Here is a 13,293-nt window from a genome sequence, read left to right as displayed (position 1 = left end):
TAGGGCTGTTGTACATAGGGTCGCTATGAGTCGTAAGCGACTCGACGGCACATAATAACAACAACAACAACAACTGTCATTTGAAGCACTTCGGGTCTTCCTCAGTTTCAGTAAGTAGGGTTATGTCATCTGCATAATACAAACTATTGATGAGTCTTCCTCCAATCCTGATGCCACATTCCTCCTCACCAGAGTCCAGCCTTACATATAATCTATTCTGAATACATGTGCTCACCAAGTTATGCCAAGAAATCTGGAGAACAACCACCTGACCAACTGTCTAGAATAAATCTATATTTTTGACATCCAAAGATAGGTAAACTGAGTAAGGAACTTATTGAACAGTATCAATAACATCACATTCACGTAAAATTTTGCTGAAAATTATACAAAAACAACTGGAACAGCCCATCAACAGGGAACTTCCGGAAGTGTAGGCTGGGTTTCAAAAAGGTCGTGGTACTAGGGATATGATAGCTAATGTCAGATGGATCTTGGCTGAAAGCAGGGAGTACCAGAGGAATGTCTATTTGTGTTTCATTGATTACACAAAGGCATTTGACTGTGTGGATCACAACAAACTGTGGCTGACTCAGTGAAGAATGGGAATCCCAGAACACTTGATCATGCTTATGTGAAACCTGCACTAGGATCAGGAGACAGAAGTCAGAACAGAGCAAGGAAACACTGCGTGATTCAAAATTGAGAAGGGTGTACGTCAGGGATGTGTCCTATACCCATACTTTTTCAATCTGTACACAGAACAATCAAGATACATTAATGATAATTAATAATTAATTGCCTGGAATGTAAAAGTTGGAAACCATCAAAAAGGAATAATCCAAGTCAGAAAACATGCACTTTGTGACTGAGAAGAGGTTGGAAATACAATAATCAAATTTTGTAAGTTTAGTGATTTATTCATACAAGAATCTTTTTAAAAAATACAAACAGTGACTTTACACATAAAGCTCAACTGATGGACTGCATAGGATTCAGGTTGACTACATCTGTAAAGGGAATCTTTTGAGACGCTTAATCTCAGCAGTCCGTGCCAGGCCAGGTGCTGACTATGGAACAGATCATCAATTACTTATATGCAAATTCAAATGGAGGCTGAAGAAAATCAAAACAAGTCCACCAGAACCCAAATCCAATCTTGTGTCTGTCCTACTTGAATTTAAACATCATCTTAAATATATATTTGAAGCAAGATGGTGGCGCACAGGAGTAAGCATACAGTGAGAGAAGCTGACGAGCAGCTCCCCAGCCCGCCAGGCTTCTCAGTCATTTCAGTCAAGTTCTCTGAAAAGCAGCAGGCTTCTCATTACCTCTAAGGGAGAGTGCAGAGTTCTCGAAGGCACTCGGTCTACTTGGCCTCAGAAGTGGACCTTTTGTCCTCATTGTGCTTCAGTCCTGTTCAAAGGCGTGTCTGACCCGCCTACTCTCGCTCTGGGGCTCCTTCCACTCTGTGGAGTTACAGGAGAAGCCAGACCTCAACTGAGAGCCCTAAAGAGTCAATGTCAGTGTGTTCCAGAAGCTCCCGCAGTGTCAGCTTCCTTGGCCTTGAAGGGCCTTCAGCTGGTCTTGACCAAGAGTTACCCTGTGGAGACTGGAGTTAACAAGTGGATCAGTGAGTGTACAGACTCACTGCTAGACCCCGAGGGCCTGAGGCCCAAAGTGGACACCTTCATGGAGGCAAAGGACAAGAAGATAGTTGAGGAGGAGGCCATGGAGGAGGAGGCAAAGGCCAAGGGGGGTAGGAGGGTGTCCCTGATGGGGAAGGCTGGGTGAAGGCGACGTACTGTGGCCGGTGGTACATGCTGTCCTGATCAGAGGCCGCCAACCTACCGGTGCTGGTGAAGGAGAAGCAGAAGCATGCCCACAAGGAGCAGCCCAACTTCTATGCCTGTCAGCATGGCGAGACCAAGATGGAGTGTCTGGCGCAGCTGCACAAGAAGTTTGAGGAGAATAAGCAGAGGATCAGATCAAGCTCTTGAGGGCCCAGTGCAAATTCCACCCCTATTGAGCAGGGCCTTATCCCTCCAGGAGGAGCTACCCTGGCAGAGGCACTGCTGAGCCAGAGTCCACAGGGGCAGGAGTGAAAGACTGTTGGTCTTGGTCCTTGGGTACCAGACCTGCTCATCATTATTGGCTGGCCCATGTAGTGACTTCACCACACAACACACAGTGTCCCCACCAGCTCAGATCTGAGGGCCCAGATTCCATCCGCTGCCCCCACACCCCACCAAGGGACAACCCAACAGTGAGACAGTGCAGGCAGGGTGACACCAGTGCATCTATTTCTCCGATGTCAAACAGTGGAAAATAGTGACAGGCACCATGTGGCCTGGCTCAGACCCTCTGTCCTCCTGCTGCCACAACTGACCTCAGATTTTTGACCCTAAAGCAGAACCTGCAAGCCTGGCCCTGGCCTGCTCTGGCTTCTCTATAGCCTATGCCATACATGGGAGACCAGCAGCCTGACCCAGAGCTGCTACTGAGGACGGGAGTTGGAGGCCATGGCTATAGCTAGATCAGGCCCCCTCACTCTGTAGAAAGGTGCTGATGATCTTTGCCACTTAATAGAGCTCAGTCTTTTGGATATAGTGGCTATCAGGGACTTCCACAAACTGGTACTGCTGGAAAAGGGAGTAGTGCAAGGTGAGGGAGCCCAGAAGCGTGTGTTCCATCCACTACCCCGTTCTGGGGACAGACTTGTAAACTTGCGGTACACCTTATACACCTGGATATATGCTGGAGCCCACCAGCCCACCATTTCCCCAGAGGGGCCTCCTGAGCTCTGGGCCATGATGGATGTGCTTCCCCATGAGCTGTTTGGGGACCTGGAGACCACAGAGCCTGCTTGCCCCCTCAGAATGCTGAGTTCCAGGTCGGGGACAACCAGAGTGGGACCCAGAGATGGGTGGACTTGTATGCAGCCATGTCTTGGATGTGGGAAGATGGCTATAGTCAGGTGTCCATATGGTGATTAGCCAGCCACAAATCAGCTTCTGCTCCCCCAAAGTGCCAGGCATCTACAGAGATCCCGTCATTGCCAAAGACAGTGGCCATAAAGTGTCCCCAGGGGCCCCAGGTTAGTGGCGAAGTAAGCACACAAGATCCTGCCAAATTTTTTTTTAAAGAATAGATTTGAAGCACTGAATACCAATGATCAAAGACCAGATGAATTGTGGGATGACATCAAGGATTATCATCCATTAAGAGAACAGAAGATCATTACAAATACAGAAAAGAAGGGGGATTGGAAATAAGAATGGATATGAGAAAAGACTCTTAAAATGAGCATTAAGAGGCCAAAACAAAGGGAAGAGATGCTGAAGACCTGAATGGAAGATTTCAAAGGGCAGTTCGAGAAGACAAAGTATAATAGAATATGCAGAGAGCTGAAATTTAAAAATTTAAAGGGGAAGGCTTCATTTAGCACTTCTCAAGCTAAAAGAACTGAAAAACAAATTCAAGCCTCAAGTTGAAATACTGAGAGTTGTTGTAATCAAAAATCTTGAATGATCCAGAAAGTATCAAAAGAACATGGAGGGAATACACTGTACCAGAAAGAACTGGCTGACACTGAAATACTTCAAGAAGTACTATATGATCAAGAGCCAATGGTAATGAATGAAGAGGTTCAAGCTTCATTAAAGGCATTGGCAAAAAAATAAGGCCCCAAGAATTGATAGGATACCAATTAACATATTCCAGCTCACAGATGCAGCCCTAGAAATGCTCACCAGTCTATGCCAGGAAATTTTGAGGACAGCTGCCTCGTCAACTGACTGGAAGAGATCCACTGTTACTATTCCCATAAAAGGTGATCCAACACCATGTGGAAATTATTAAATCTTTAATATCACATGTAAGCAAAATATTTCTGACAACTATTCAAAAACAGAATAGCACATAGAGAACTGCCAAAAATACAAACTGGGTTTAGAAGAGTCCATAGACCAGTCACATCATTGATGATGTTAGAGGAATCTTGTCTGAATACAAAGAATACCAGAAAAATGTCTATTTGTGCTTTATTGAATATTCAAAGGCATTTGACTGTGTGTATTATAACAAATTATGGCCAACATTGAGAAGTATGAGAATCTCACAACATTAATTGTGTTCATGTGAAACCTATACCTGGACCAAGAGGAAGTTGTGCGAACAGAACGAGAGAAAACAACAAGATTCATGCAGCATGCAGGAGCAGTGATTTTGTAAATTATTACCTAACTTGGGAGAGACTGGAGAGTATTATTCTGAGTGAACCAACTTGGACCTACAAGGATAAATGCTGTATAAAACTATTATTGTAGAATGAGTAAAAGGATCCAAGAGGGGTGGGGGAGGGTGGAAACAGAGGGATGAGGATGTACAGGTAGAGGGAGGGATTAATTATGGGATCGAACAATTTGATGTGGGGGGGTGAGGGAAATGGAAAGAATTTGTTCTTGAAAACAATATATTCTGATTTTGTAAGTAAACTAGTTGTTATGTTGTTGTTGTTGTTAAGTGCCGTTGAGTCATAGATAACTCGTACCGACCCTATGAACAAAAGACCTGAACAGTTGTATAACTTCGGTTGTTTCTTCATGCTCATAGAATTTCCAGAGGCAAGTCATTTCAGAAGTGGATGTCACTCCTGCTTCCAAGCTTGTTTTATTGGGAAGCTCCACCAAACACCGTCCACCATGGGTAACCATTATCGCATTTTGCACATCTAGTAGAAAAAGAAAAAAAAAATTAAAAGTGTATTTTTCAGGGTTTTATATTCTCTCTGTATCTATTCAGTCTGTATGCTGAGAAAAATTATTTGAGAAGCTGGACTCTGTGTGTAAGTATATGGCATCAGGTTTGGAGAAAGATTCATCAATAACCTTTATTAGGCAGATTTCCCAACCTTTCCTGTTGAAAGTGAGGGAGCCTTGAAGTGCTTGCTACAGATGATCAAAGACTACAGCCTTCAATATAGATTACATCTTAACACCAAGAAAACAAAAAGTCTCACCACTGGATCAATAGGCAACATGATGATAGATGAAGAAAAGATTGCAATTGTCAATGACTTCATCTTAACTTGGATCCAGAATCAGCACCATTGGTACCAGCAGTCAGGAGACCAGGAGATGTATTGCTGCACTGGGAAAGCCTGCAGTCAGGGACCTCTCCAAACTACTGAGGAGCAATAATAACCAGTTTGAGGACTAAGGTATGCCTATTTCAGTCCACAGTCTTTTCAATCACTTGCTACGCATCTGAGAAGTGGAAAATTAATAAGGACGACCTAAGAAGTGGTGGCTTTAAACTGAGATTTGGAGAAGAATATTGACTATCACATGGACTGTCAAAAGAACAAATAGATATGTCTTGAAGAAAGTACAGCCAAGATGTTCTTTGGAGGCAACAATGACAAAATTTTGTCTCACATACTTTGGATGTATTGTTAGGAGAGGCTATTCCTTGCAAAAGGACATCATTCTTGGAAAGTTAGAGAAATACTCTCAATAAGATGGATTGAAATAGTGAATGCAACAATGGACTCAAGTATGTCACAGACGATAAGGATGACACGTAACAGGACAGGGTTCAGATCTGTTGCTCATAGGGTCACTGAGTTATACTTGACTTGATGGTACAGAACAACAACAAAATGTTCAAGTACTTAATTTTATTCTTTCGTGAACAGTTCAAGTTAGGTACAAGTTGTTGTTGTTGTTGTTATTGTTGTTGTTAAGGACTGTTGAGTTGGCTATGACTCAAAGAGACCCTAAGAAAAACAGATCTGAACGTTACCTTATTCTGTGTCATCCTCACCATCTCTGACACTCTTAAACTCATTACTGACACTGTCAATTCATCTCATTGAGAGTCATCTTCTCTTACGCTGATCCTCCATCTTCCAAGCATGATGTCCTTCTCCAAGGACTGGCCGCCCCTAACTACAGTCCCAAAGTATATGAGATGGAGTTTTATCATCTTTGCCTCCAAGGAGCACCCTGGTTTCCCTTTCTCCAGTACTTTTTCCCCCCTGTTTGTTCTCTTGGAAGATCATGAGATATTCAATAATCTTCTCCAACACCACAGCACAGCACAGCCAAGCCCAGGAATTCATGTGTGCAGGAAGCCCTCACAGAGCTGTCAAAGGAGGCTCCACATCAAGAAGTGTGCCCTCCTCCTACCATCCTTCCAACAGCAAAGACCCTCTTCATTTACACATATCAAAAGTCAATCCCCTAGAGAGGCATAAGAAACACAGAATAGTCCAGTGTATCCTATTATGTTGTCCTTTGTGTTGTTATGATGCTGGAAACTATATCATTGAATTTCATAAACTAGTGGGGTCATTTAGGGGTGAACAGGTTCCAGCTAATCTTCCAAACTAACACAGATGAGGAAGAAAGCCCTGGCAATTCACTTTTGAAAACCAGCCAATGGAAACCCTATAGCTCACAGAATATCTTCCAAGGCTTTGGCTTTCTTGTTTTGGAGAGGTCATTGCTGGATAAGGACATCAATGTTTGGTAAAGAAGGTGAAAGGAAACCCTCAGTGAGATCCATTGTCACAATGACAGCAACAAAGGGCTCAAACATAACAGGGATCATTAAGACCAGGCAGCACTAGGCACCATTGTACTGAGTCCACTATGAGTCAAAGATACATCTACAGCCACTCACACTGCAGCCACCACCACTATGCATCATGCTGGCATCTCTCCACAATCCACACAAATTTAGGAACAGGCTACAGTATCTTCTATGCTGGCTTCTCCTTCCACCCCCACCCCATCTTCTCCACCAAAGTATATACCCAGTCACCAGCAACCTTTGTCATTGTTAATCACTGCTGTTTCTTTCCTGCCTCTGACTCATAGTCTATTAATGAGGGTCTGAAGATTTATTTGCAGTTGCAACAGTAGAAAAATGTCTTTGCCGGCCTGCCAGTGTAGATCTATTTTGTCATAAGCAAGCTGGGGCCTCTACAAGCCGAGAAGGTATCCTACATCATTGTAATGGTTGTGGACTTTATTTTTACTACTCTTCCATTTATATGCTCCTAAACATCAGGGAAGTATTTCCTGAAGACCTCTCTAATGCTCTGTCTACCAGAAAGAAGAGGAGAGAAAACACAGCTAAATCATACAGAATTGCCAAGGCTCACATTCACTCCGCCATGACAAATTTTCTGACTGTAAGACAGGGCTTCTGCCTCTAATGCTGAAAATGCAGAAAAAGGCAATAAATTGGTAGAGCCACTTCTTTTCTGCACTTCATCATCCCTGGTCTCAACCTTAGCAGGTGACAAGGAGGCTGGATTATGCTGTATGGAAATTAGAGAGAACCAGGAGCAAAACATGCAAGGCCTTGAAGATCACATTAAAGATTGCTTAAGGAGATGTGCATTTTTATCACTGAGGAATGGAAACCATGAAGGGCATGTTCAGTTATGTTCTAGAAAAGTCTTTTTGCTCACAGTGTGGAAGATAGATTGTAAGAGTCAAGACCATGACAGAGAAGTCACATAAGACTGATTTCAAGTCCAGAATATCAATTCTTTAATCCAACAGTGTTCACACATGCAACCTACTTCTGTGGTTAGCTCTAGACCACAGGCTCTGATGAAGAGAAGCTACACATCACACACTATGCCCTATCTATTCATAATGATATCTTGTTAATTGCCAGGCTAAGAGAAAAACCATCTTCTTTCAGAAATGTTATAGAAAAGAGAATTGGTTCTACTTTAGCTTAGGGTATTGTGAAAGGTTATATGCATTAATTGAGAGGTTAGTCTTCAATTATTCTCTTAGTTACAAGAGAGTCCTTTTTTGCTTAAGGTACCATACAGCTTTCACTTCAAACTAACACAGGGTATTTATATAAAAGGTTAGTTTCCTGTGGCTTTCTTGTCAGTTGCAAGGACACAATCAGGATTTTCCTAGACAAAGTATCTGAATTTCACAGGACTTAAGGTAACACAGTGGCTCTAGGGATATGTTCATTTCTGTCTCTGGTCCTTTGGGTAGAAATAATTCATCTTCATCCCAGCTGGACTACTTTTCTGGTGATTCCCACCAAGCCAAATGTACAGAATCATCAAGCTTCTATTTCCCAGCCTCTCCCAGCTCCAGAGCAGAGTCTTATTGGATTATAGGCTTTCTAATTAGATTTCCTTGGAATTTGCTCTCTGAAGAGTTCAGTTCTCTGAACTGTGAACTTACTGAGGTTTACTTATTTATGTGTGTGTTTCTTATAAAACAAAGACTATCTTATGCCCTTAACTTGATTGCCAGGTTTCTTGTGATCGATATGGAATGAAGACACGGGTAGACCTTAGTTGAGGCCTAGGTTGTAAAGATCTGGCCAAGGCCAGGTTTGAAATTCTAGTGTCCAAGGATGGAACACATGAATAAATCTTTACAGTTTGAACAAGATCCTAATTCTTTTCTTCTGTATGCACCACCTACTTTACTTGGCCTGCTGGTGGTGATGAAAGTAGCTATCTTTCTGACCCAAAGAATTTATGCAGCTTCTCTAAATGGTAAGTGGATCTATGATGCAAATCTCTGATTGCCACTAAAGTATTACCTACTTCCTTCTGGGGGGGGGGGGGAAGCACTTCACTAAGAAAAGATACAGGCCATGGTAGAGCTAGCTGAGAGATGAGATGAAGGACTTTGGTGACAAGAGGAAGTGATCAACTGGAAACTGAAGCTGCAGATATAGTACAAAGGAGTCATGGATACTACCCCACATAGGAGACAACTGATGACTTTTACATTCAACTAGGCATCATTATCTCTGAAAATAGAGTAAGGCTGCCTGGATCTTATCAACCCTTCCTCCTCACTCCCGTCCAGCTCTTTTTCAGAACTTCATGGAGACCTCAGCTGAGAACCGTAGTAGTCCTGATATAGAGACAACTTGCTGTTGCGAGTCACATTAGGCTGGACCACTGGTCTCTAACCAGCATCACACCACTATGGAGGCGGTTGCACTGCTTGGATCCCCTCAGGACAAGATGGCAGCATAGCTGCCTGCCTTTTTTTTTTTCTGAGTATCAAACCCAAAGTTCTATTAGATTCCTTTCACAATTACATAGCCCAGAGAGAAAACTTACAAACCAACAGCAAGTGCAGATCATCTAAAAGTTCGCTAATGCTTGGCCTAAGAAGCCAAAGGTGACTCTGGGTTTTTAGTTCATTTGTTTGCTTAACATGAAACAATGTTTTGATTGAGGAGATTTTGCATTATCATGGACATGAATCTGAGAGTGGATGCTGGGTCCTGAGAGGGACAAAAGTAGTTCCAAAAGCCAAATACACCAACAACAAAGAACGAAGTCTTTACCAGGTTACGTCTTAGAGCAAGATATGCATGTGACATTTTAATGATCAGAGGAAGAGTCAATCCAATCTTCATAAACTCTCATAGGAAGAACAAAAATTGTGCGCTTGAGTTCTTGGCACAGGATTGAGCAAGGTTTCGATCTGTTGTGCTATGAGTCATTATGAGTCAGAGTTGGCTTGATGCTGTCTAACAACAGCAACAACCATTAATAAATCAGCTATTCTACTCTTTAATCTGAAATCCATTCTAAATGGTCTAGTTCCCAAAGGTAAGGCAAGAGCTTGTCTTTGAGCACCAGCAATATGGCAGGCATTATGCTAAACATTCTCTGTATTCAATTTACTTTAATCCTGACAATAACTACATGAGGAAAGCTCTATCAGTATTCTATTCTAATAATGAAGAAATAGAGGCTCCGAGATATAAGTCAAACACCAAAGATCACTCAGCTAATAAGGAATGGGGCTGAGATTTGGATTGGAACACAAATGCTTAACTACAAAGCAAGACCACCTTCAAAACAGAGAAGAGGGTTCTTTCAGTCTGCTTATACTGGGGATTGGCAATTCTCAAAGCTCCAGGGATGGGAGAGGCATTCTCTCCTGTAAAAAACATACCCCTTCCTTGCATTCAATCCATAAAGTAATCCAGACCCATTTCGTTAATGCCTCAATCTTGTTCTTAAAGTGTTTGTGACACTTAAACCACAAATCTTCCACCTGGTCCAGATAGTATGAGTTGACACACCACCCCCACACTCCCATCTCCCAAACCCTACCGCAGGCCACTCCATGTTCACCCGCTGATTGAAATAATGCAATTAGGGGATATAGAAAATCCATTCCACATGGTGCCATCTGCATTCTCTTCTGACAGCTAATTTGATTGGCGCTCTGTAATCAATAAAGCACTCATGCAGCAGCTGGATAATTCACCTCGATTTTTCTTACACTATTTATAAGCGAAAAGCACTCCCTCTCCCGCTTCTACCAGTGACCCAAGACCAGGTGGTGGAGCTTCTAGGAAAGCAAGCACATGACATGGTAGAGTATTACCAAAGTTGTTGGTGCTGGATCCACATGGCCACTTCCCACACAGGGGCTCTTCTTGGCTGACAGCTGTGACACCCACTTCTCTGTTTCTAAACCTTATTCATTCTCTAAAAAGAGCAGAAATAAGTCCAGTTAGAGGAATAAGACTGCCCCAAGTGGTCTCCATCTGGCAAAAATCTGAATCCTGATCCTCCTACCATATGGGAGAGTTTGAAACTCAATCTCTGGATGAATGGCTGGTGGGCGGATGGATGGAAGGGTGAATGGATGAGTGAGTGGGTGGAAAAGTATGTGTGCAGGCAAATGGAACAGTGAAGGGAAGAAAGTGAAATAAAGTGAGAGAAGCCAAAGAGAATGGGTTGGCATGACTTAGAAGGAACAGAGGAGACACACACACCATTAACGGGTTCCCAAGCAATCCGATACTGACAGCACAACTGTGGTTGACGGTAACTCTTGTGAATTCAATTGTGCCTACCCAAAATGTGTGTTGACTTGGCCATTCCACAATGCCCAGGATAGTGTGGGTATTTTCCAGTAGTGATCTGAAGTAATTGTCCTCCATGTTGTCAAGTGTTGTAAATCAAGATCTTTATATGTTAATGAGGTAGGATTGTGTTATTAAGTGTCCGTGAGTTGGTTCCAACTCAGCAGCAACTCTAAGTACAACACAATGAAACACTTCCAGGTCCTGCACTATCCTCACAATTATAATGTTCAAGCCCACTGTTGCAGCCCAGTTACTATGTCAATCCATCTTGTTGAGAGTCTTCCTATTTTTTAACTAGCCCTCTACCATACCAAGCCCTATAACCTTTTCCAGTAACTTATTCCTCTTGAAAACATGTCCAAATTATGTAAGAAGGTGCCTCATATCCTTGCTTCGAAGGCTCTGCTCCCAAGACAGATTTATTTGTTCTGTGGAAACCTGTGGGACAGTCAATATTCTTCACCAACAACATAATTCAAGTGCATCACTTATCCTTCTGTCTTTTTTATTCATTGTCTAGATTTTGCATGTATATGAGGTGATTGAAAATACCATTACTTCAATCAAGTGGGCACATGAAAGCCCTTAAAGTAGGATTAAATTCTATTCATGATGATTAGGTTATGTTTGTGATGTTATGGAAGCAAGATTATGGTGAGATGCAATCCCTTTACTCAGGTCACAGCCTTGAACAGGAGTGTGGGGTTCACCATGTTTTACCGTCCAAGAAATAAAAAGAGAGCAATGTGAGCAGAAGAGGAGAGAATTCTGAATCATAAAGAAAGAAGAGCCAGGATTCCTGCACTAGGAACTTCCCAGAAGAAGGGGAGTACTGGAACTATGATACATTGTGACCTTCAAGGAATGCAAGGCCTCCTGATAGAGAATAAAAACAAAGACCTTCCCCCAAAGCCAGCAGATAGAGAAAGCCTTTCCCTGAAGCTAATGCCCCAAATTTGGACTTCTGGCATCCTAAACAGTGAGAAAATAAATTTCACCCTCTTGTATTATTTCTATTGCAGCAGCACTACATAATTAAGAAGTAAAGGTATCCTGGATTTCCTAGAAGCAGGACCTAAGACAAGGATGTGAGTTTATATGATGTACTGAACATATATTCTCAGGAGAAAGGAAGTAAGAAGCCGGGTAGGGGGGAAAGCAAACAGGTGGTGGCTACAGCCTCAGTCACTTCAGGCTGGTCCCGTGGCCTGCATTGAAGTACAAACCTTCTCAACAAAGCTGCTCTTACCCTGAGGTAATGGGTATGTCAATCAATCATTGACCCTGGCTTGATCCCCTGAGGTGAGCAGGTGCTCAAACTTTTAGGGCAAGGTAACCTCCATTTGTTGTTGTTATGTGCTGTCAAGTCAACTGTGACTCATAGTGACCCTATGTACAATAGCTCTGAATTCTGTCCTATCCTGAGTCAATCTCACTGTCTCCAACATACCTGCCCTTATTACCCCAGTCACTGTGTCAATTCATCTTATCCAAGGTTCTCCTCTCTTGCATTGTCCCTCCACCCTTCCATGCATGATGGTCCCTCCTGGCAACATGCTCAAAGTAGGTGAGAAGAAGCTTCAGAATCTTTGCCTCGAGAGAGCAATTTGGTTTCACCCTCTTCAGGACAGGCCTATTTGTTTTCTTTTCAATACTCTTCTCCAGAACCACAATTCAAAGGCAACAATTCTTCTGTCATCCTTACTTATTGTCCAGCTCTCTGATGCATTGCAAGTAATTGTGAAGACTATGGCCTAACAGGCACACCTTAATCTCTTGACTGATATCTTTGCTCTTTAGCACTCTGGAGAAATTCCTATCAATAGACTTTCCTAATCTAGTCTTTTGATTTCCTGACTGCTGGTACCAAGAGTGTTGATTGTAGACCCAATCAAGCTGAATTGCTAACAATCTCAATCTCTTCTCCATATATCATGGTGCTGCCAATTGGCCCACTGGCGAGAATCTTTATTTTCTTGATGTTTAGCTTCAATTCATATTAAAGACGATAGTCCTTGACCTTCTGCAGCAAGTGCTTCAGGTCTTTATCAGTTTCAGCAAGCAAGTTGTATCATCTGCATAACATAGGTTGCTGATGAGTCTTCCTCCAATCCTGATGCCACATTCCTTTTCATAAAGCCCAGCTTCCCAAATGATCTATTCTGCATATAGATTGAAAAAGTATGGAAACAGGATGCATTCCTGACATACTCCTTTCCTGATTTTGAACCACGCAATATTCCCTTGCTCTGTTCTGAGGACTGCTTCCTGGTTCAAGTATAGGTCTCACCAAAACACGATCACATGTTCTGGGATTCCCATTCTTCTCAAGGTTATCCACAATTTGTTGTGATCCACACAGTCAAATGCCTTTGCATAGTCAATGTAATA

General features: G+C 42.6%; 1 pseudogene; it reads left to right on the top strand.

The window, feature by feature from the left end:
• LOC102871084 overlaps positions 1–2,029 on the top strand; it is an 86,312-nt pseudogene extending 84,283 nt beyond the window's left edge.
• Positions 2,030–13,293: the final 11,264 nt, after the last annotated feature.

Source organism: Elephantulus edwardii, unplaced genomic scaffold (assembly GCF_000299155.1).
Source record: "Elephantulus edwardii isolate Elephantulus edwardi_28Jun2011 unplaced genomic scaffold, EleEdw1.0 scaffold00064, whole genome shotgun sequence".
NCBI lineage: Eukaryota > Metazoa > Chordata > Mammalia > Macroscelidea > Macroscelididae > Elephantulus > Elephantulus edwardii.
Note: the sequence above shows the minus strand (reverse complement) of the source record. Positions and strands in the feature narration are given on the sequence as shown.